Source organism: Haliotis rufescens, unplaced genomic scaffold (genome assembly GCF_023055435.1).
Source record: "Haliotis rufescens isolate VD_foot unplaced genomic scaffold, xgHalRufe1.0.p SCAF_14, whole genome shotgun sequence".
Taxonomy (NCBI): Eukaryota; Metazoa; Mollusca; class Gastropoda; order Lepetellida; family Haliotidae; genus Haliotis; species Haliotis rufescens.
Window position 1 is genome coordinate 21,776,897 of NW_025963824.1, and position 26,923 is coordinate 21,803,819.

Below are 26,923 nucleotides of genomic sequence, written 5' to 3' on the forward strand. Positions count from 1 at the left end.
ATACTAATGCATAATTTGCGGATATCAGTTCTCGTCAGTTCTAAGTTCGATTCCCCACATGGGTACAAAGTGTGAAGCTCATGTCTGGTGCCCCCTGTGGTGATATTGCACGATAGTGCACTTCAATATCGGAGGTTAAAATATCTCAGCAAGTCTATGCAAGATTGCCTGCACCCGGATTCCTGGATTTAATCCCCCCCTATGTTCTTAAGGAGCATGTCTGAAGGTTACGTGTTATCGCAGCTCTGACGATACATTGTTTAGTTGCCAGCTCCACCGTGTTTTGCTGAATTGACCTGTGGTTCACTGCTCAGTGGCAGTCTATTGCGGAAGTGCACGACGTCACCTTTAACTCGCTTATTGCTCAGTAAACGTAAGGTAGCCGAGAACAGTGGAATGCTTCAACTGCTCCATGAAGTTTCCTTCTCATAGTCACAGGTAGGTTGGGGCTGGATACTCGAGGTGATACCAGGAAGTCTACAGAAAAGGTAGGCAGTGTATTTCAAAGGTGAAAACTACCGAGAAAGAAGATAGGGTTTTTAATTTTAAAAAAACCCGCGACGAAACCCTTTCCATATTCAGAAGAAATCCATTAGCATGTGTTTATGATTCACTGTCAAATAGTTTGTAAATATTTCGTTTGTCATGCTGTTGCTTGGTGTTTGCGAAAAGATGAACGCATACTGCTCCAATTGTGACACCCATCACAAACACATGCAAAGGAAAGTTAATTGTTCATCTGAAAAAGACGGGAACCTTTAATGTAACTTAGGGAATTGCATCGGACATTATTTTTGGCACTGATGCATCACAATTGGAAATGCCCTCCACATGTCTACCTTTACACGTTTTGAAAGCTTTACTTAGGCTTTGAATGTGACCCTGATCGAACATGATTTGAGCAAGTGTGGTATGACGCTCTTTAAAATCTTCCTAGAAAGAGCCTGCTCGAATGTACCAAACAAGTTGTGAAATGTAGACCCCCAAGGCTGGAGCTGCTGCACAATCAGTGCTCATGGGCGTGCCTAACTCTGCCTAAATATCCTATCCCCAAATTTTACATACATGTTACCAATGAGGACTTTCATCACTTCACATTGTGTCCTCAAAGCACCCCTCTGATCACTTCCGTCCCCATCCTCAACACATGTCCTAAAACCCCGAAGACTGAGATGCAATCACATCTATGTTAATCACGATTAGTGACAAATGGATTTGTCTGGAGCTTTTGAATCCAGTATAAACGAGAATGGACGAGTTTTATATTAGAGTGAAGCCAAACGTTGATAATACATATGCGTGGTTTGGGCACATTTATCTAACGAAGTTATTTGTTGTATTTAACATTGTCACCGTTTATATATCATAAAGTCATTTCATGAACACAGCCATATGAATGATGTTTGCTATACTATCAACTATTAAAGGTGTCGGTCCCGTGGGTTCCGTCGGCTCTGTTGGGCAGTCTGTATCAGTGTCAGTGAAAAGTAATCAATAACTCCACGGGACGTCAGTTTGACAAATGTTTTTATATTGTTAAAGATTAAAACTATCAAAACACTCTCCACAAGACTGTATGACAAGAGGGATGACTTCAACTTTCCAATTGTCAACTGTCCCCTTTGTGTCCAGTTATACTCCTGCAGCGTCAGTCCTTGGTGTCCAGTTATACTCCTGCAGCGTCAGTCCTTGGTGTCTACATTTCACAATCCAACATGCCCTCCCTACCAAGATTTCAAAACGCATCATACAATTCTTGCTCACAAGTTGTTTGACAAGTTGCTACCGCTAAACAAAGTTCTGAGGACATCCCAGTTGGGGTCACGTCAGAACGACCTTTCAATCGACCAATCACAGCGTCGCTTACGTATCATGAAAGTGACAGTCGGAATGTGATTTCTAATCATGCATCCTCGAAAACTTTAACACGGGGTATTCCGAACGATAGTTACAGGTTAAACGACTGAATCCATACTATCTAGACCATCTATTAGCGATTTCAGAATTTTCTTTTGTTCAGGTTTCAAATTTTTAATCGAGAATTTGTCAAAATATGTTTCGAAGCGTTGTAGCCAATTAGAAAATAGTGCCGTAAAGCACGAGAAAGCTGCTTTCTGATTGGTCATTCCATTGGTCGGTCAAAGTTCGCGCAAGGTCGGTCTGACGTGACCCGTAACGGGATGTCCTCAGATCTTTGTTTAGCGGTAGCGAGAACTAAGATCTGATTTTAATGATTCTATCACAGATGATAAAATAACAGATGCCGAACTAAATGGTCAAAATGAACCAGGTATCAACAAAGAGGTTCACGCAGAGGGTATTAACAATGATATATCTACCATATAAAAGCTCAACAAATATTTTGAAAGACATATTCAATATAACCCTGATGTAGATGTTATAGTGAATTCAACATAAAACATATCATGCCCACAATGTATCTGGTACACTTTGTCAACAAATAATCCTCAGAAAGACTTTGATGTTAATGTACTAAGCAAGGCAAATGAAAACACAGATGGTGTTTACAATGTTTATGATACAATGGACTCTGTGAATATTTTGAATAACCATGTTTCCTCAGAAAAGGTAAACACTTATACTGATGTAAATATTTTCACTCAAACATACACAAACACAGATGTACCTAATAACATTAATGTCACAGATGTCCTGAACTATCCCACCTGTACCCCAGTTACTTTTAACAGAGTTCATGAAGAAAGTGTTTCATGTAAACCAATGGCAAACACATTTGTTCCTAATAATGTAAATGCTGCAGGTCATGACTCAGAGTTTACTTGTAATTGTGATATTTATGTCAATGTTGATGATGATGATGATGATGATGATAGCGATTTTGTTGTTTTAACCCAATCAATTGCACACAAATATGCTGATAAAATATGTCACGGTATGCTTGTTGCAGTAGCTTTGGATAATCACACTTGTATCACAGCTGATAAAATAACAGATGTCCCAAATAACTAATCACATTCTGAGGTAAATATCTTAAGTCAAACAACTGTAAACACTAATGTTCTCGACCAAGTACTTGATAACGTGAACGTTTCAAATGTACTGATTAATTGTGCTCATGCTGTATGTAATCTTGACAATTGTTCTGATGTAGATGTAATAGTGAATTCAACAGAAAACACAAATCATGCCCACAATGTTTCTGGTATTCTGAATACCATAGATCACACTCTGTCAACAAATAATCCTCAGAAAGACTTTGATGTCAATGTACTAAGCAAGGCAAATGAAAACACAGATGGTGTTCACAATGTTTATGATACAATGGAATATTTTGAATAACCATGTTTCCTCAGATAGGGAAAATATTTTTACTGTACCCCAGTTATTTTTAACACAGTCCATAAAGCAAAGATTTCATGTAAATTATTGAAAAACAAATCTGTACTTGATAATATAAATGCCGTAAATCATGGTTCTGAATTTGCTAGTAATTGTGATAATGCTGCCAATGCTGTTGCAGATGATGTTGTTGTTGATGAATATTGCGATGATGACGACGACGACAACGATGATGATGATGATGATGATGATGATGATCATCATCATCATGGTGACTGTACTGATCATTACCAAAATAATAGTCTTAATTTCTTAAGTCTAAATGTATGTGGCCTCAGACATACTTAGAAAATAAGGAATTTCTTTACCTAATCGCTTAAAGAGATATAATTGGATTTCAAGAAACGAAAACAAACAGTTTGGATGAGTTAAATATACCCGGGTATACTCTTTTTCTTCAGAATAGGTTGGGTACTGTAAAGCAATCAAGAGGTATAGATGTAGCATATAAAAGTAAATATGGAGATTATATATCCGTAGCTGGAGAAGAATGCGATTACATTCTTTGGACTAAAGTATGTAAAAAAACTATTTAGTTTGATCAGGATCTGTACTTGGGGACTGTTTATATCCCACCCGAAGGATCAAAGTATATCGCAAACGATATGTTTTATGAAATTGAGCAATCAATAATTAATATTATGTCAAAAAAGTGAGTATGTCACTTAACTGGGGACTTTAATGCCAGGACAAATAATCTATGCGAATACGAAATTCTTGATGAATACATAATTGAAGAATTTAATTTGGTAATGGATTAAATTAGATCAGAACTTAACCCTGAATCTGTGCTCGATGAACTTGGGTTGCCACGCGTGAGAGCAACACAGAACAAAACAAGAATAAATAACTTTGGCTTTAAACCTATTGAAATCTGTAAAAATTTAAATCTGTTTATTGGTAATGGCAGGCTAGGAAATGATCAAATGACATGTAAAACAACATGTAAAGATAAAAGTGTTATCGACTATGTTATTGTATCTCATATGTGCCTTCCGCTCTTTTCTGATTTTGATATAATTGACTACTCACCCCTCTACACAGACGTGCACTGCCCACTCACCTATAGTCAATCCTGTAAGTAATCCATGTAAAGGCCTACCGCGCATCTATACAAATACCGCTAACAAACCTAAACATTACAAACTTGATAAATCTGATATATACATAAAGCATATAAATGTTGAACAGATAAATAAACTGATGAAGACTGTGCACGAAGCACGGACAGGTCACGGCGACCCGTCGAGTGTAAACAGACTCGCAAATGAAATCGCGCACGTGCTTGTTAACACTGCATGATCAACATTCGGAGTCAGAGAAAACAGTGTTAAATACAGACAACGCGAAAAAGGTAGTAGTATAGGTAATGGTGATTCTGGCTCACTTCCACTGGAGCCGGATTTATATACCTATACCACCACTACAGGTGGAATTTTTTATGCAAAAATGATGATGCGATTCAACGATAGTCATGAGATTAAGTTAAATTGGCTCTAGCTCACTACCACCTGGAGTCAATCAATGCTTCTATGATATTCAACGATAATCATGAGTCATATTAAAAGAAACATCAATATTAATTAATAATGATTAAAATTTACTATAGCCCACGAGGATATTGGAAAGGTAAAGGAGCAATAAAAAAATTAGCCACTGCGGCTAAGGTATCTAAAGATGTGGCCAAGGATTGGTTAAAGAAACAAGCGATGTGGCAAATATACCTACCAGCACCGCGTTTTATACCGAGGAAGATGTTTGATATTTTTACTAAGAATGAAGTTCATCAGGCTGACCTCTTGTTTATTCCCCATGATAAGGTAAGACGCAAAACGTATAAATACGCTTTAACCGTAGTGGATGTGGCTAGTCAATACAAAGAGGCTGAGCCATTAACCTCGAAAGATTCAACAGAAGTAGCTAATGCACTGAGTCGTATATATAAACGTTGACCACTAAAATGGCCTAAGCTATTTCAAGTAGATCCTGGTCGCGAGTTTATGGGATCAATAACTAAACTGTTAACAAAGCACGATGTCGAAATCAGGCATGGCGAAAAAGAGGCCCACCGTATTCAAGCTATGGTCGAAAGATTTAACCGGACATTAGCGGAATGTTTGTTTGGCTATCAATATGGGATCGAAATGAAATCGGAACGATTGAGATCAACCGAATGGGTGACACGATTATCAGCTGTTGTATCAGTGCTGAATAATGAAGTAACGAGATTAATAGGGAAGAAACCATCCGATGCAATTAAAATGAAATATGTGACTTCCGAGTCTTCAGCACCGAGGAGAGGCAAAGAACAAAAACTTGCGGATAGAGTAAGCGTAAGATATTTATATCAGCCCGGTGAACTCGAAGGAGGCCTACGTCGCGCAACCGATCCGATTTGGTCTCTTAAGATATATAATATTAGTTGATTTGTTATGAAAGAAGGAGAGCATATTCTTTATTATCTTAGAGATTGACCGGGCAGGGCATTTGTACGAGAAGAGTTGTTCATAGTTCCCGACGGTACAGTATTACCGCCCTAAATAACCATAAGCGCAGGTAGTTACACCATCCTTATCAATCCATCTCTTTGTATCTAAGGGGGATAATGATGTCTTGTTCGTCCTTAATCCATATATCCTATGATTGTAACTTCTTAAAGAGTTCATCTCTTGTTTGAACGTTCTACCATTGAATAATGATTCTTTATACTGTTCGTGTATGATATGCTTTTTTACCACATACTTCTTAACACCCTTAGCTTTTCTTATCTCTCCATTATCGGACTTCTTTATAGAATACATCGTAGGTCTAAATCCTACATACTCCGCTATAGGGGTCCCAGCACATTCATTCTTCATCTTACCTAACACCTTTTTATTTACTACGCTGTGCAGTGGATTATCTTTTGGGTAATCGCTCGTCTCATACATATCTATTTTTTCTGCCATATCTTTATACACATCTTCGGTTTGTATTTCCATCAACAAAGAATCTGTGTCGGTATATAACACCTTACATCTATCGCCGTATTGCTTCTTAAGTTCGTTGTAATAAAAGTCACACATTAAGTGTTTTGACAAGTCAAGAATACTCATACTGACGTACACCGGTCTGTTGAATTTCATATTACTCTTCTGCATATGCAACGTGGCTAAGTGGTTATCAAATATCTTGCTTCTGTTAAAAGCCGGACTGGCTATAAGTTTCCTGAGTCTTTCTTCCTCATTAGATCTGACTAAATTAACATCAACACGCTTCCTTAGACTCTCCATCGTTTTACCAAATACTGAGTTATTCATGAGCTTATACAGATTCTTTTCGAAATCGCTGGTAGCTATCTTTCTTAAATCTGTGTTCAACCTTATATAGGGCTCCATCCAAGGGCTTTGATCAAACTTTAGAACTCTGTGTATTTTCTTTAGTTTCATACCTAACGATAGATATAACTGGAGATTTCTGTAGTGAACTATATATTTTGTCTTATCCATCAGATTTGGTACGAGTTTTTCTACGTTAGCTAACCTTGTATTACCCATCAAGGAGCGTTGATATTCCGACATCCAACCTTTATTCACCATTAATCTTTCTGGAGCTAGCGGATAACTGTTATCGTCTTTATGTAACGAATTTGGATATTCCAAGTCAACTTCTAGTATGTACCCTTTATCGGAATCTGAGGGGATATCATCCACTTTGATATTATCGACCCACTCAAAACCACCCGTGGGTAAAGGTTGACTCATAGCCCATCCATACAATTTGTTGGCGACGAGATATAATATGTGTGTGTCAGGTTTACTCGGATCATATCCTTCCACTAATTTATTATTAGCCTTAGAATACCTTTTCGCTGCCATCAACATATCACCTCTTAATCCTTTCTCAATAAACAAGTGCATATCATATGGGTGAGTAATTTTAGTTCTACGCCGGTCTTCTTCAACAATGCATCCCATGATAGTCCGGGACTGGAATAGTATTGTTTTAAACATGTCTTTCTAAATATCTCGAATATATCGGTGAGTAACAGTACATCAGTTTTTAAGTACAGATCGTGATAATCGCCTAAATTCTTACAACCTTATTTATCCCACACCGTCAGAGCGTGTTCATAATCGGCATCTGTTATTTTAGATTCTGTTAAGTTACTATAGAATGATTCAAGGGGTGGTAATTTAGTTTCATCGAATCTAGACTAATCATCGATATATTCGTAAGGATATACACCTTTTCTCAACAACAAAAACTACGCGTTAACCTATCGGTATATTTATTTGTTATTGCAAAGTCATCGGGATTGTTCGCATTAGCTAAATTGTCCAGGGAAGATAACAGAAACTGTAGAGTCTATGAATCTAAGCCCATTACTTTGCTTTATTCTGGATTTCCCATCCTTGTCCCTATAATGTATAGTTTTAGTCAACGAGAATGATATATAATTTTCCATATTATTAGGAATGCACGTTAAACCGCCGTCGGTCTTTGAGATAGCTTGCATAATGAGATGAGAATCGTATCCTCTAAGGTTATGAAACACAACGGGGATGGGTATTGTTTGAGAATTCATTTTTAGTTTCAAGTTACACTCGTTATGCGCGGCTCCCCGATAATTACCCGTGACGTGGCAATGATCTCTTACGGAATTACCATTACAAACATGACAACTAGTTGACCTCTTATAGGACCTCCAATCATCGCTCGTCATCCATACTGGTTTCTTACGCGATACATTTTCCCTGATTATTCTCTCTTCATTTTGTAGATATTCTAGGAACTTTCCTGCTGCATCGGGACCTCTGTAAATCATGGGCGGGTTTGTTTTCCCATCATACCTTACAACTATATATCCAAACCCACAAGGAATATGTTCTTGAGTTTTGTATGTAAAACTACTAACAGTATTGTGTTCCGTATTTTCTATAGGTTTGATAAGTGCTTCGAAGTCAGCGTAAATTACGTACGGTACTGGCATTTGATTACAAGAATGTTCAAATTTTAATATATTTTTTCCCTCTTTAGGCATATCGATCCTGATAGCAGTCTGTCCAACACCTCTACAGTTTTCTTTATGCGCTTCTAATAGATCTTGTCTGCTGTAGCCATGTAGGCATCTTTCACAGAAATATTTCTTTCCTGCATGTTTTGTTTGATAGCATAATAGTCTGCTTAAACTCTTTATCCATGTATAATGATATTTTCCATCTTTTTCGATCAGAAATGAATTGATTCTGGGAATATGTTCCGGAGCGGAGCTTATCCTGTGTACAACAATTTTTTTAGAAGAATGTCCGAAAACATTTATAGCTAAATTATTTTGTTTTTCCTCCTTATCAATTTGTGATATTGGTGTAGGTTCGTCTATACCATCGAAGTTGAGTCCATCGTTTTGAGGATAGCTAGAAGGTCTATCCGGATTTTTGTCTATGGGGAACAAAGCAGATCTTATCATCATTCTTAAACAGTCATCAGATTTATTTTTTACATTAATTATGGCTTTTCTCTTTTTATAATACGGTGGTAAATCTATATAAGATCCACCTTTGAAGGGCATATAATTTGCTATATCTAAATATAAACTGTCGATTTTATCTACACCCCATCCCGAACATCTATTAGTCCAGCGTTCTAAAGTTTCCTGTATCCTCTGAATTGATGTATCTAATGATGCGTTTATAGTATCAGATTCGGTTATAACTTCTTGATTGCTCCGGAAATATGGTTCGGTTTATTCAGTCCTATCGTCTGTGTTACTTTTACTCAATGACATTTTAATCGTCAGCTGGTATTTTATACTATGTAAATCATCTAACTCCTCGTTAATTTTGCTCGATATTATGGGCTTAACATCATTAACATCCATGTTGGAATTAATATCCATCTTCCAACCTCTTAGATATTTACCAATGCCAGCGGATGTGGGTACAAATTTTAATTCTTGTTGTTTTTTATCAACATCACCTTGTTGATTATTATCAACATTATCAACATCATCTTGTTGATCATTATCTAGTAAAGCGATCAATTCAGCTCTTCTCATTCGAGAATAACCTCTCAGCCCACTGTTTTTTGCTTGAGCTTTGAGTTCTGTAACTGTCTGGGGTTTGTTGTATTCCAAACCAAGTAAATCAATCAATTCAGCTTTTCTCATTCGAGAATATCCACATAGACCACGTTGTTTTGCTAAAGCTTTCAGCTCTCTGACAACATAAGTCATTGTGATATATAAATACATGTGAACTAATGTCTAATTGGTTTGAATTCTACCCAATCTATTTATCTCATTTCGGTAAGCCTTTTTCCTCTCATAAATAACTTGAAACCGTTTCTTGTCAGCGCCGTGACTCTTACATAAACAGTAACTACCTTTAACCCCAATCCCACATACAGAACACAAATTCGTGCATGGTAGATTCAACATCCTTAAACATTTGAATTGAATGTCCCTGTCTACGCAGTTCTTCATGAATACAATCTAATCTCTCTATTCTGCACCAGGTCCATTGTGACTGGGCTGCTTCGAGTTGTTCTGATGCTTTATTATGTTTTTTCTGCTCAGAACCTCTCATACTAGAAAATAAAAAAATACTCCCCGAAGAAGCTAGAGTATTAACAACAGCTCCACCGACCATCATCGCAATTGATACCATGATCAATAATATAACATATTCAATTGTTCAATAATATAAAATATTCAAATGTTTAATTACTTCATTATGTCTTCCGGGATAAGCCCTTGTTTGATGAGCATATCTTTTGTTGCCATTGCTAATCCTATATGAAGAATCATCATACCGATATCATAACCATTAAAATCTAGCTTGGGTGGTGTGGCTTTAGTAATCATTTTAGCTATAGGGGCATAGCCAATGGCCAAGTCGCTGACCACCGCTGAATGATACGTTGCATTTACTAACATTTTACCGTCTGTAACTGGAGTAGTCATGCTTCTTATAGCATTATATGAGGGCTAACCTCTAATTGAACTTGTTGTTGTGACATCGGGGGTGACGTTTTCTCTTCTCCCGTCTTATAAAACAACCATACAGCTGCTATAGCAACAACTCCTACTAGTGCCCAAGTTTTAATCGGATCAATATTTGAATTATTCATTAGTTTCACTTTGCGAGCGAGTCCGCCCATTCTTCCTGCAGCTATTTTTGGGGGGTTCTTAGTAACTCTGGCTTGTTTTTGTGGTTGTGGTATTTCCTCATTCACTATCTCTTTTGCAATCGGGGTTATTTCCTCGTTCGCAATCTGTTGTGGTGTCACCTGTTGAGTCTCCATTATTATTAAGTGGGCATGTATGTTTAAATTGACAATACCTAGCCTTTATTAAAGCGGTGGTGAGTAGAGCTAAGAACATTCCGTATCTATGATAAAACTCACAGCTCACTGAGCTCATAGCGTGTTCGATGAATGGGTCTTTCTTGAGAGATTCGCATAAATAAATGCGATGTTCTGCCGGGATAGGGAGAAACGTACTAGCTACGACTGTGTATAGTTGTAATATAGCCGACCCTATCGTTTTAGTCATGGTAGCTCCCAGCCTAGACTCGTAACGCGCATACAGTTTTTTAATTTCTTCGTCGGTCATGTTATCAATTTTTTCGATGGTATAATTTTCCCCAAAATATTGAGAACATTTTCCACCGGCTACCAAAGTCGCGAGACTTTCTCTATGTTTATCTGAAGATTTATCTGTAACTACTTCTGCATGTTGATCAGATTCTTTGAGCATTTGTTTCGATGAGTTCGTCGCATTCCATAATGTAATACCTAAGGAGATATTTAAGTCTAACATAATATAATATGACATATCCAATACATTCTGTAATAATAAACTGTTGCGAAAGAATGAGAATTTCAAACCACATTATGCCATATTAACCGCTAATGTTCAATTTATCGTATTTTCGCTATATTTGCTATATTTGCTATATTTGCTATAATTTTGCCACATTTTGCAACCTTTTTGCCATATTCGCTATAATTTTGCAACATTTTGCTATAATTTTGCCACATTTTGCTATAATTTTGCCATATTTTACTAAGCAATTGCATAAGCAGCTGGTTGATCGGTTTTTAATACGAGTTTACAATGCTTAGTTGCTGGTAACAGTTTTCTGACTTTATCTCGTTCGAGCTTGGTATAAATAACATCATTTTCGCGTAGACATTCCTCGAATGAATCTCAGTCTTTGCAATGAAACAGAGCTACCCATTTGATCTGCTCTCTGAGATCTTTCAGGACAGAGTTGTATTTTTGAGTAAGTACCCAAACGCTATGCTGAGTATGCCGACCGGAGAATGCTAAATACGAAAGCATATCTTTCTTTTTGGTGAGTTCTTTACTCGCACTGCAATCGTCTATTATGAAAAGGGTTGATTCTCCTTTGTATTTTTCATGACATATTCGTAAACAGTCTTGTAAATGATCGCCTGGATCGACTCTGTGTACCCCGTCGTCATTCATTACCCAATCTCTCGATAGGTATGTTTTATTAACGCTTATAGTCGGGCACAGAATAATAATATGGTCGAAAATGTCCCGATAATGACTATGTAAAATATCTAGAATAAAGGCTGTTTTTCCACAACCCGTTTGCCCGCATATGATAGCAGTTCGGTTCTTTAGGTAAAAGATTATCAATAGATTGCTTGCACGAATCGTCCATTCTGTATATTAAGTTGCGCATCCATAATCACGTACAAATATATGTTTAATTTACCAGCTAATTCCTGGAGCTTGGTTATCTGTATAGTGACACCCTCGCTAGCATTTTCTATTCTCCTCCCACTGCCGTGTAATTGGTCATCGTCCGTTGTTTGCATGTCGAGCCATAGCGCGTACTTCGTGGTGAGGTATTCACCCATCGATACACCCCTGAGAGACAGATCTTTCACGACCGCGTTAACTTCTGGGCTTCGTTTTATAGAAGGAAGTTTTTTAATCTCATCCCATTGTTGATACGCTAGCATTCCTTGACTATATAGTTGATTAGGAACGCCCTCGATAGTCAATTCTACTTTAGTAATCTTGGGATTGTAGAACTTCTCGGTATTTCTTTTAAATGCATTGGAGGGGTCCTCGAACAACATCAAAATACCCTTCAACGATCTCGTGGGGACGTTTAGATTGATATTCCACGTCGTATCTTTTTTTACCCTTGTGATTTTTCGATGTCGAAGCATGAGATCGTACAAAATGGCTAAACTACCTGTATACTGGTTACGAATTTGTCTGGCTAATTCAGGATCTGTTATCATATCATACTCCAGCGAGATATTGTCAATGGAATAGCTAGCCGTTTCATCCCCAGTGACTTTGATTACTCTACTGTAGTCATTAAAAGTGAGTTCGTATTTTAACCTATCGCCTAGGGATGCTCGATAAAAGGGCATGTGGGAATCTAGGAATTCAAAGTCTAGGGGAGTATAGAAGCGGTTACCTAATGCGTCGGCAACGGCCTGATCTTTTACGACGGTACTATCACCACTAGAAGCATCTACACGCAGTCTCAATGTGTTCCGATTACAAATACATTGGTATTGTTAGTTTTCCCGCTCTTTGTCCGTTCTCCAGAGATCCATGTAACAATAGTATACATCGCTATCATTGATACTCAAAACCTCATTACCACTAATTTTAATCGCGATTTTCTTAACGATAGCATGACCTATGTTCTGAACAGGCTCCCTGTTAACGTGGGCAGAAGTCAAATTAATCGTAAATGCTAGTTGGACAGTTCCCGGAACTAACACATCGTGTGCGACGAGATTAGGAAAGCGAACCAGACTTTGATTCTGGTCAATGGTACTCGGGTTATTAGTTATAGTTACAGACTGACGAATTGCTTTGACCCCTAATGGATCTCAAAGTCTACGTTGTGGGTTTAACTTGCGTCCGTATTGCAAAGACATTGTTATATTGAAATTATGTAACCTTATGTTTAATATAAAAATGGATGATTTTAATCTAGATAACATAACTGATACTAGTACAATCGAAGAGGGTACTGATTAAACCAGCTTTGGTGGCATGAATCTTAACGATGAACTTTTACAATCAACCGTTAATGATAATTACGATATCTTTAAAGAAACCCCAATTGGTCATGACTATTTAAAGTTTGAATTAGATAGTAAAGGAATATTGCGACTGCGTGGCAAACCTGATATTGATCTTATGAAATCTCGTACTCATAAGCCCCTAGCCTTGCCTACGATAGCTGCTAAACAAGGCATCAGCACTGTTAGTGATGAATTAGGTTTTCCAGACCACTCACGAGGAGCAAAACTTTCCGCGAAGACTACTAAGGTTCTTAGGACTGTGCGTACTGAACTCGGTAACATAGATAATTTGGAAGAAAGCTTGAAGGTGGCCTCGGACAGACTCGGAGAAATCTTAGATACCTACTACGATAATTCCACGTCCTTGGAGTTCAGTATTAGGGAATTACGAGGTCTTGACAAGGCAATGCAAACAATGTGGGGAGAACTAATCAATAATATAGCCAAGATATCCGAAATCGAGAAGCATATAGCTTATGAGAAAACAAAACTTGAACAGGCAGGCGATGAATTCAGTAGACGTTGCGTTGCAGAAAGATTACGTAACTTAGAAGACGAAAGATCGGCCCGCCTCGAAGCTGCTTCAAGTAATAGAAAGGCACTTCGTTCACAAATCAGTCGAATTCGAGAAACTATCGATCAAGTACTCAACGATGATACTACACTGGCCGATAAAATTAAAACATTGTTCAGAGAACAAGGAATAACCATTGCCAGTATTTTAACCGCAATGCGATTTATTATATCGACTTTGACTCTCTCGTTAATCGGTGGTACAGGAGGTAGCGGATCACCGCCTACTGATAGGGATGGTATAAAAGAGTGGATAAAAAAGCATTTAAAAGCATTAGGTTCAGCACTGGGAAAGCTCGCTGGCAAAGCTGCGTCTGCACTTCCCGGTACAATAGGGAGTATAGTTTCATGGCTCTTGAATTTATTAGCTAAGACCACAACTTGGCTTAGTCAAAACTTGTGGGCACTGATCGTAGCAATTGCAGGGCTGTTGTACGTATCCGCTAACCAAATCATGAGTAAACCGGCCGTGACTCCACCTACTACAAGTGCTGTTTTTTCATCGATATGTTGTTGATTTTTAACCGCAATATGTGGTGGCACTTGTGGTTGTGCGTTAGTAGATGGTTGAGCAGATATCTGTGGCTTGACTATTCCCGTTTCACCTGTGTTTGTTTGCGTTATTAGTTCAGTGTTAATATCTGAATTTATATCTGATTTTTGTTGATCGGTAGCAATAACAATTTTATTATTATAACCTATCACTTGACCGATCTTAAGTTCCATATTACTCGGAGACATGTATAGTCCCGGCGCAAAAACGTAGTCTACTTTGGATTGAGCGTACTGTAATACATCTTGAAAACACTTTATAGAAGATGGTATGTCAACTGGTGAATTAATAGCATCCTCAACGTTTGCGATAAACTGTTTTTGTGCATCGAGCGCCATCCCAGAACCAATAATGGACGTTGGTGTTTGCGATTGTGCACCGAGAATTGCCCATACATAAGTTCTTATTGATTCATTAACTCTTACAACTCCTGGGTTAGTAAAATTATTTTCTGTTTTATCATTAAGAAATTCATTCCAAGCGTTTGCGATATCGTTCAGTTGTACAAATTTTGTAACAATATAAGCCAAACCACCCTTAAAACTCATAAGAAAAACCTCTCCAATCATTACTCGAAAGTTCCCAGCCATGATTAAGATTATGCAATCTTACAAAAAGATTGTTTTTCTGTAACAACTTAAATGGATCGAAATAGTTTATGAGATTTTTTAACTAAATCATCGCTTTCTTCTTTAACAGTTTTTTTTCGCTGATGGAACACCCAGACCATGGTTAATTCCTTTAATACGCCAATCTTTACTCTTAGCAATATTAAATTCCTGACAAATACGCACTAGAGGCAGTAACTATAATCGACTGATTAGTAATGTATCTTGATTTCATATTGAAGTTATGATATAGTACCATTGTATATTTAATATGTATGTCACACTCCCGGGAATAACAAATGGTCAGTCTATTATACTGCTTCATACTATCGATAACTCGGATGGTCAACTTGAAGTCGCTCTATGCGATGTAACGTATTACCCACGGTGGACCAATATAAATGCTGTGAGAAATAACAATAAGATACATATATTAGATGGCAATGGTATTGACAAATACATTATTATACCTGATGGGTATTACAGCGTATGCTCACTCAATGATGAAATTTTTAAGCCTAATGGAATTAGTCTCACACAAAATGAGTCGAATGGGATACTGATTTTAAGCGCTGGAGAAAAGGATGTAAAGCTTAACTAGAACTTAGCAATTACACTTGGATTTGCAATCGGAGATATAACATTCTTCAAGTCACCATATCCATTTGATGGAGATAAATTACCCAATTTATTTCCCTATAAAGAGTTCTGCATCCATCTTGATCAAATCAGTAGGACGGATAATATTCAACTAGAAAGTCCTTCAACTCTGCTCAGAGCTGTTCCAGTGAAAGATGAAAAATACAATAGCGGTAGAACGGACTCTTTCTCATCATTACAATATAAAAAATTAAAGCGTGGTATTATTTCAGATCTCAAAATTTCTGTATTAGATGTAAAACACCAACCTGTACATAAAGGATACTTAAGTGTAACACTCCATATTATAAATAATGGTTGATTCATCAGGCCCTGGAACACTCAGACAATGTAATACAATTGCGCTTTCAGATCTCAGAGACACAGAAGGATTCGGTAGACCCGGTACCGATGGTAAGTTATACGCTTTACACTTACAAGATAATACAAGGCACATAATTTAACTAAGATAATAAATAGTGGGATCGTACTCGCGGCCTATATCCCATCAAAACGAAAAAGTGTGTTAGTCACCCCCCTGCTAGAAAACCCAGGTCATATGTTATATAGTCGTCCCGCAGTAAAAAATGTTAGTTTAAATTTGGTTACAGAATTCAATGATATTAAAGTTAACTTGAGTGCAATACCTAATATTTCTACGCTTATTATTGAAGTTTTGTTCGGAGATGCACCGGAAAATGCCTTCGAAATATTACCAGGACTATCGATTAAATGGCTCAAGAAACACCAACGTCAACGTTGCAGTATTATTCATATTGGAGCTTCACCCGTTGCGACCCTTGAGGGGGTCCAAATTATTAAAAGTGACAGCATTTCTCTTACTAAGATATTCTTGCTGTATAATATTCATTTGATAAGGTTGATGTATACTCTCAAAACATTTAAGCAAGATCAGTTAAAGACTATTATATGACCGTAATATACACTATGAGTTTATATCCGGTGCTCGATGAGGCATTTGAAAAGATGGATACTGTTGATGGATTTCGATTACATCAAATAAGCAACATAAAACATCAAATAGAAAAAGAGAGGGAGTTTAGACTTGGATTGTATAAAAAGTATCGCAGAGCCGTGAATGCTCTGGACGGAGTTGACACCGTGCTTGTAACAGCTGGCATGGGACTCGGTGTAGCCGGTGTCGGTTTATTATCAACTATAATCGCCGCGCCTATCGTACTTGGCATGGAAATAGCGGCTGGAGTCTCAGGACTTGCAGGAATAATGATAAAATTCATTTCTCATAGGTTGCAAAAGAAAGCATCAAAACACGATAATATTCGAATACTCGCCGAAGCAAAGTTGAACAGCATTGAGGATCATATTTCAACAGCAATGGCTGATTGTAAGATATCCGAGGAGGAGTTTCGTTTAGTTTTGTCAGAACTCGCCAAATACAACGCAATGAAGCAGGAGATTCGATCAAAATCTTGTAAGACCAGTGGTATTAGCGAAGACGAGAAAAAAAAGTTTACAGAACAGGGGAGACAACAAGCGCGTCAATTATTCCGTGCCAAAACCAAAGAACTGGTTGGAGATTAAAAATAGATTGCTTACTATCATTAGATCACATTTAAACAAATGCTTACGTAAGTATATAATAATGGAGAATTACAAACCAACAAAGGAAGAAATCGAAAAAGCTATTGAAACATTTATGTTCAGGGACAAAATTATCAAATGGAGAGAATTACCACAAGGTATATATTATATCAGTGATGTCAAACCAACCAAATACGGTCATCAATTACCAAGAAGAGTATATAGTCTGGTCTACTTGTAAAATGAACGATGAACTAAGTAAAAATGTTGAGTATCTCATCATCATTTTTGTACTAATGGTAGCATTGATTGACTCCAGGTGGTAGTGAGATAGAGCCAATTGAACTTAATCTAATGGCTATCGTTGAATCGCATCATCATTTTTGCATAAAAAATTCCACCTGTAGTGTTGGTATAGGTATATAAATCCGGCTCCAGTGGAAGTGAGCCAGAATCACCATTACCTATACTACTAAGGTAAACCTTGGTTCGGAATAGAATGCAGACGATGGTTCCGGTAAGAAAGTTAATAAAGCAAAACGGCGTCTTAAAAAAATCAAAAACATTATTTAATGAATTGGCATATCACCAAGAAGCAAAGGCTTACAAGAAATTTATGGATAAGAATATACTTAAATATATAGACAATTTAAATTTAAATAAGACTTTTTGACCTAACCTTCACCACTCGCCTAAATAATTTTGGCAGATCCTAATATAACAGGATGTAAGAAGGAAACAAATCCGAAAACTCCTAATATAAATTCCTTCTATAATTTTTATAAAACTTAAATGAAAACAAAATTGATGACTCTGAATTAGTAAGATGTGCAACTGCAACACTGGTGTTTGATTGTAAAATCTTAAACGATGACATAACGACTGAAGAAATTATAAAGGCTGCAAAGAAATTTCAAAGAAATAAGGCTTCCGAGCTAGATTTTGTCGCGAATGATCATATAATAGATAGAATTTGAGTACTTGCCCAACTATATTCGGAATTTTTCAATCTTGTACTCTCATGCGGTGTAATCCCTGAAACGTGGCTCTCAGGAATTATAATACCTATCTTCAAAAATAAAGGCGATCCATCTGATCCTAACTCGTATGGACCTATTACGATATTAAGCTGTTTCCGAAAACTATTCACCAGTTTACTAAACGAATGACTGACAAAATTTCTAGGTGCCAATAATATCCTAACTCCAGCACAGTCGGGATTTAGGAAACAATTTCAAACTGCTGATAATATGTTCGTTATCCATTTGTTGATGCATATTTTGAAACTATTATAAAAAAAACACTTTATTGTGCGTGCAGAGATTTAACAAAAGCATTTGATACTGGCTGGAGAGTAGGATTGTGGTCTAAAATGCAAAACAGTGGAATTGAGGGCCGATTTCTAACTTTAGTTAAAAATATGTATAGTCATATTAAATCAATGGTACAATCAAATAACGCAGAATCGGAGTACTTCCCTTGTCAGTCAGGTGTTAGACAGGGCGAAAATCTATCACAACTACTGTTTTCAAAATTTTAAATGATCTTGAATCGTAACTTACAAAACAAGGATGCCAAGGGATCTCATTTGATTGTATATCAGGAAATGACATCACAGTGTGGTTACATATTTTAGTATTACTCTACGCAGACGATACAGTCATATTTAGTGATACCCTATCTGGATTACAAAAATCATTAGATTCCTTTAATCAATATTGCTTACAATGGTAGTTCAATGTAAATATCTCAAAAACAAAAATAATAATCTTTGGAGGGGTCAAGCCAAATCAACCAAATCAATGTATCATTTTGGGGGAAAGATACTGGAGTTTGTTGATAATTATTCATATTTAGGTATAAATCTTCACAGAAATAAAAAAACTTGTGTTTTATATGAAATCACTAAAGAGCAAACGTGACAAAAGCAATGTACAAGTACTGCCTAATAAAAAGAGCACGAAATGTTATCCTACCATTAGACTGTTTATTGGAGGCGTTTGATGTGATGGTAGTGCCAATATTTCTCTACTGCTCCGAAATATGGGGTTTTGAAAATTTAGAAATAATAGAGAAAATGCAATTGAATTTTTTTTAAATAGTAACTGGTCTCAGGAATTCAACACCTAATTTTATGGTTTATGGGGAACTTGGAAGGGAACCCCTCATAAATAAAGTGTTTAAACGGATGATTTGCTTCTGGCATAATTTTTTGAATTTTAACGGACCCACAAAGTTTTTTAATATTTTCTATAATTATTTGATAAAAGACTATGATGCAAACGCAAAATCGTTTAAGTGGATAGCTAGAGTACATCACGATACACTGCAGTTTCTGGTCATGTTTATTTATTATGCAATGTTACAAAGGAAACCTATTGCACTTTAGTAAATATATCACTGTTACATTATCATTTTGGTAACGTACTATCGGTCTGAGTACCGAAATAAAGAAATACATATGTTCAAAATTCATCAATACAAATGCACAATTTACATAATGGGACTAGTTTGCAGAACTAGGCTGAGATTTCGTTGCTGGATCGTATCGCCTCCAGTGGCTATTACTTCTATGTCCCTCCAATTGACCAATCAGATTCCACCTCTCATCTCATCTTATCTATCGACGGTACACGTGCTTTGGAAAATCTGCAATCGATCGAAATCTGCACGGCAGTCACCATGTTGTTTACGAACCGGATGTCGATTTCGTTACCCGCTTTTGATTGAGCTATGCAAAGACCCGTTAGACCAGCCAAAATGAAACTTCGGAATTCCAGCCTAGTTCGGCAAGGAAGGGAACTAGACCTATATTCCACACGATTATTGGCAACCGAAGGCGTCTTCTATGTTGTTTCTAATTACTGGCGTGAGTGGTGGACACGTAATCAAACAGATGCGCAGACCGAAAAGCACGGTAATGCAATTAAAAGATCCGAGTCGGAAGTGGGCAGGCTGGGTGCCCAGACACCTGCAAGACACTCTTGTTCACTCTATGCAAGACACTCTTGTTCACTCTATGCAAGACACTCTTGTTCACTCTATGCAAGACACTCTTGTTCACTCTATGCAAGACACTCTTGTTCACTCTATGCAAGACACTCTTTTTCACTCTATGCAAACCTTACTTCCGAGGCCTTGATGGTGCGTGTACAGAAGGCAACTGGGCGTAATAGATCTCCATGTACTTGAAACAGTGCTCATAAGCAATGTTTTGATGTTTAACTTTTGATTTGATCAGTTTTATTTCTTTGGCCATGTGTATTGCCTGATCCAATTTAAAGTAGTAGAAGAAGTGTATTTCAGTATAAAGGCCCAAGTACAATCGTATAAACGGCTCCCGCTCATGAATTACATTTCGTTTTGGCATGATATGTCAACCGTACTTTTTCAACACAACTCAAACTTGCTTTCCTCGCCTTCTCCAAAAGTGAAAGGGTTAAAGACATGTACTGCTTCCGTACCCATGGCATACATTAGGGAATTCAGTTGGACAAGATCAGATTCCTTGTCTTGGTGGCGGAACGATACCACATGCATCTCTGTCGCAATGCCGGCCACTCGCTCTGCTTTGCGATGTCAAAAATCTCAAGAGAATTAAACTTGGCCATGATTTGCTGTATAATGTCTAAAACGGCACCTACTTGACTTCTGACACCATGTGATAACACGAGGGGCGTCAATACTCACGCGTTTAATGTGCGATGTGTACAGCATGACACGTGACACTAGGCTGACACGGGCGCCGGCCGGGGAGCTTTGTTTGAGCTCCGTAATAGAGACCAATCTCATTTCAGTTTCAGTTTCACTTATTATTTCTCTGAACAACTACCATATATATATATATTTTCTCTATTATATATATATAATTACTCCAAAACGAAATTGCTTCCCTATTGTATATATATATATATATATATATATATATATATATATATACTGAACGGTAAAAGAAACGCGAGTACTGTGTGACTGTAAAATATGGTTTATTCAGAAAGCGACAGAGAGGTCAATTATGATTATCAAGTCTGAGACAGTTCATGTTTTGCATGCACATTGGCCACAGTCCATGGAACGTTCTTGCAAGTTCTTGCTTTGGGCCGATCACACACATGGAAATGGTGGGGTGGGAAATGTCAGTACCTTGTATGCCCTCCCTGGGTGTTCAACACAGCCATACACCTACGGTACATGGAGTGTAGCAGGCGGTTCACGAAGGCCATAGGCACCTGTGCCCACACCCTAAAGAAAGCTGCCTCCAGATCAGCACGAGTTCTTGGTGTTGGTACCACCTGGTTCAGCCGTCTCTGTATTTCATCCCACAGGTGCTCGATCGGGTTTAAATCCGGGCTCATAGCCGGCCATGGCATGGTTTGGATGTTGTGCTGGTGCAGGAAGTTCCTGGTGAGCCTGGCCGTGTGGGGACGCGCGTTGTCCGGCTGGAACACGTGGTTCTGGTGACGTGCGAAGTAGGGAACGATGTAAGGTCTCAGGATCTGGTCAATGTAGCGTTGCGCTGGGATGCCATTCCCCATGCCAGCGCCAATATTGTGAAACACATGAGGGCCAGTTCTCTGGTTCAGGCCTATAGCACCCCAAACCATGATGCTCTGACCACCCCACGGGTCTCTTTCCACGACACAATGGTCCGTATAGCGTTCACCCCTTCTTCGCCACACCCTCACTCGCCCATCAGACGTGGATCCACAATACCGGCTCTCGTCAGAGAAGACAATTGTCCTCCATTGTTGATGCCGCCAATGTCGGTGTTGTGTAGCCCATTGCAGCCGTGCCTGGCGGTGCCTTGCGGTGAGGATGGGCACTCGAGCGGGCCGACAGCAATTACAGGTTGTTGGTAGTCAGCCGACGTCGTACCGTATCGTCACTGATCGGTCGCCCTCTAGTGCCAATGGTGTTTCGAGCTGTCACACTGGCTGGTCTGAAGCGATCCCGTAGGTGTTGGCGGTGGATGAACTGATCCTGCCTGGGCGTGGTCACTCGGGGGCGTCCACGTCGGGCGCGGTCTGCAGTATTGTTTGTGATGTTGTAGCGCTGCTGCAGACGTTGGATTGTGCTGGCGTGAACATTGAAAGTGTTGGCCACAACCTAGAACCGTTGTCCAGCTTGTAATCGACCGATCGATTGTTCTCTCTGTTGTGTGGATAATCGAGGCATACCTGCCGCATCAAAATTGCGAGTGCCAGAAAGGCAGTTCAAGTTGATTTTTATACCCAGAGCCTCCATGAGTTACACATGTTGGCATGTTGGTGTCCACGGCAAAGCATGGTAACTGTCACCCACGGCCTTGGACAAGGCTGCGTTGTGGCGACTAATATCAGGCATCGTTGTACCGTTCGATGGAATGTTTGTCTCACAAACGCATCAGGACGTCACGGAATATTCACACCTACAGTCTTGACATATATTTTACCGCATTTTACCATATAAAATTTATATTTTACAATCTCGCGTTTCTTTTGCGGTTCAGTAGACTCGTAAAAGCGCTAGCCTATTAAAACTGTGTTCAATCTTACTCCACTTATTTAATTATTACTAATAATTCATAAAATGAAAACAAAAATAAAAATTAGACACCTTAACGTAATAATGTGTTCAAATGTACGATGAATCTGGACAGATGTTTCAAAGTGGATATATTTTTAGGTGATAACGTTTTACGCAATTTACACATATTTGGCCAGATATAAGAATTCTTTGGGATGTAAAGAAGTCGTTGTTGGAGAAGTGCTTCACACCTAAAAAGATAGTGAAATTCGTCTCCAATAGCAGATGAATTGCATAGTGTGCAGACACGGTCTTCTCTCAGTAACCCTCTCCATCAGCCGGTTTCAATGGACAAATGATGATTGGATGTGCGAAATTGTAAAATTGGCAAGTAAATAGTTTTTGGAAGTAATAGACATTTTTCGAATTTTGGTAATTCTTTTAAATGTTGGTAGTATAAACCTTGGGGACTTGATATTCTCGCCACTGTTGAATAAATTGGTCTTTAAGAGTTCTCTCGACCTTTGAAACCAGCCATGAAGTAGAGCAAATAGACGAATTTATGAATACTTCTGACAGTCCGACATCATTTAGTATTTGTTTAACTAGTAAAAATTGGGAATAGCTTCAGCGCACCCGGCTACCCGCCACGTCGGGGAGCAATACTGCTACAAACGTGCAATGTCTGACTCTTTTCCCATGTTGAAGCATATTGAGAAAAGCTTACCTTGTACTTACTTACCTTTTGTAAAATATAAGACATTAATTGCAACATATATCCCCGTGTTATGAGTTTTCGGATGCTGGATAACATTAATGGTGTTTTCATATGAACAACTGTAAAACAATTCATTGACTTATAAAAGACAACGTTATCATAAAAACAAGCCATCATCGGAATACTTCTGTGTGATGCCACACCCCTCGTTATAGTGCAAGTATTCGTGATAGAAAATGTATGATGTCCGAAAACTTAAGATCAGACAATAATAGTATTGTGTTATGAATAATAATAAATGCATGTTTGATGCTGAAAGCTCTGATCGAAAACAGGAAAATCCGCGACGGTTGTCCGGAAACACGATATTTCTCGGAGTATTTTCTTTTAAATCTTTGATTATATTTTTACGCTGAAGATGATTATTCCAAGGACTACTGAATTAAAAAAACGCGATTTTCCGCGTTTCCGCGGATATTTCACATCATACCAATGTATACCGTTCAATTCAACCGTACAAACCAAATTCAACACTTTTAAGTAATAATGATTAGCTTTCATCCTCTGTGCAATCTGTTGGCTAATCTGCTATGCGCACGAGAACATGTTACAAATCACATCACGGCATCCTGTACAAACAAGTCCAAGCTCAGCACAAATCGATTTCAACACTTTCAGGTGACTACTAATCCGCTCTGTATATTTGACAATAAAGTCTACCCACATACCAAGCGCCGCGCCAGGAAAAGTACCAGACGCCTCAATCGCTTACCCGTTAATATCATTGCAAGGAGAGTATGTACTCCCGCTAACAGTGTGGAGTACTAATTAAACATCCCAATAATGTTACACGCCACTATGTCAGTTTTATTTGTAACTTGCTAACAATATTGATCGGCATTTTGCACATACAAAACAATTATAGAACAATACCCAGCAGTTACCCCCCTTTATCAACATTTACAAAGAAACACAGTGCTCAACTTAAAATACTTCATTTTGCACATATACAATGATTATACACGAATACATTACAATTATCTCCCTTTACTAATATATACAAAGAAAATTTATTTGGATACATCATATATACAAAATTGTATATTTTTGTATATGTCATAAATACAAACTTGTATATTTTGTATATCTCATTCCAAACTTGTATATGTGGATTTTTTTGCAGTGGATGTTGTACTGCTTAACAAAACTATTTATATTTGGATAGACATAGATATTTCTTAACATTGTAAACGCCGGACAAACAAGTAGGATACTCATCGTCGACTGCACACAAATTACAAAGTTTGCAAATTGTCTGTTCTCTTTTAATGTTTATATATCTTCCTTGTTCAATCATGTGACGAGCATTGAATACGTGCTAAGTTTATCCTAATTTACTATATAGTCACCTCTGCTTAAATAGAATTCTGTACATATATAAACCTTTGAACATTGAATGTTAATTACATTTACTTGATGTCGATGTTATTTTCTGACCGATTTTGTCAATGTGTATGAAATATATATGAAAACTCCAAAGCAAACCTGTAACCCTTGTATTTCGGCCAAGCGTTCGCAGTAGTCCCTGAACTTTTATTTACTCTGCAAAAAAAAAGAAACGCAAAAGTAGTAAAATCGTGTTGCCGGCATCCATCCACAATATATACGCAGAATAAATTGGTCATTTCTGCATGTATTGGGATCGATTTGTGTGGAAAAGACTTTGGTGAAAAGATGGAAAAGCCGCAAAAACACAGCCACTTGACAGATTGAAGTGGACAGACTTGATGGTGGTAGTGTGATGATCTTTGCAGCAATCTCCTACACTGGTAGGACAGACTTCGTGCAAGTTCTGGGGAACTTAACGACACACCATTACATAGATGAGATTCTTCGGCCACACGTCCTTCCCTTTATGCAACAAGCGAACGTCATTTTACAACAAGACAACGCCAGACGTCACATGCCAAGACTGACAGCAGCCTCTTTCACAAATCACAACATACCCGCCAGGTCCTGCCATGGCCCTCCAGGTCACCAGATTCAGACCGAATCGAACATTTATGGAATTTACTGGATCAACGAATTTGAACACCACAGAAGCTCCGACAGTTGGCACAGGCACTGCAGGAAGAGTGAGTGTTTATTCCCTAGGCCACAATTCGGGATATGGTTGCTTCCATTGGACGACGATGCGAGTCAGTTTTGGACTATAATGGTGGCCATATAAGATACTGAGCACAGATAACCTTCACCTTATAAATCTACTGTTCCATGTGTGCCATATGGATCCTGGGCCAGGGACAATGATGTGTGCCAGTTTTGAATGATCGATTACAATCTGTTGAAATCACTTTGCGGATTGTTTTTGTACAGTGTATATACCGAGCATTGCAGACATTTTTAGTGGTGGCTGTATGGGTTGTATTCCGTGAGTCTTCAGTTGTCAAAGCTTGATGTGGCTTGTCTTTGAAACTGTCCAAACACAAGGGAAAAGTCGTCAGCGAAAAACGTATATATGATATCAGGAATGTCTAACAGCGGGAGCATTGCCTTGATGAGTATTTATGGTCCTATCCAGTTATCATCTTACTGATCCTGTGTCAACGCAACCTCTGAATGAGGACTTCAATCTCAGAAGCTGGACGTCATACACACCTACAAACCTGGAAACAGAACAGGTCCCCATATAATAGTTGATATTACTCTGATCTGACAGATCCGCTTTTGTCTTCAGTCTGGTCATTCTGATCCCCTGGGAACGGCGGCATGTTCGTTCAGGAGGTCGTGCCGTATGGTGGAAGAGGGGTTATGACGTGGAGAGGAACCTCACTGGTTTTCGTTAACGGAAATTTGACAGCTCACCGTTACATGGATGGCATTCTTCGTCCGATTGACCTACCATTTCTACAACAGCTGCCACGTGGTGGCACGTCAACGTCAGCCACCACACAACCAGCATCGTACATAACTTCATTGCAGCCAACCACGTCAACGTGTTGTGGCCTGCACGCTTCCCAGACATATCGTGCATAGAACACCTCTGGGATGTCATGTCGTGCTCGGCAGCGACCACATCCTGATCCAGGCCCTCACCAGACGAATATGTTTCCTGGTTTTTGCATGTCTTGAAATAGGGCCTGGTCATACACGCTGTTAATGTGACGTGTCATTGAATTTGAGCGATTTTAGATGTGTGTATGTCCTTTGTCCATTTCGTTGAAAGCGTGTTTTTGCTACCCTACCTCAATTAAGGCAACTTTCGTGACAATATCGGATGCTGTGTGACTGTCATTTTAAATAATGATTTCG

The 26,923-nt window shown here is 38.4% G+C and overlaps 1 long non-coding RNA gene across 1 annotated transcript in view; it reads left to right on the top strand.

Moving 5' to 3' along the window:
- The first annotated feature begins 347 nt into the window (after positions 1–347).
- LOC124115119 overlaps positions 348–26,923 on the top strand; it is a 47,566-nt gene continuing 20,990 nt past the window's right edge. The window contains exon 1 of the long non-coding RNA XR_006857943.2: positions 348–488. This is a non-coding gene — a long non-coding RNA (uncharacterized LOC124115119). The remainder of the gene's footprint in view (positions 489–26,923) is intronic.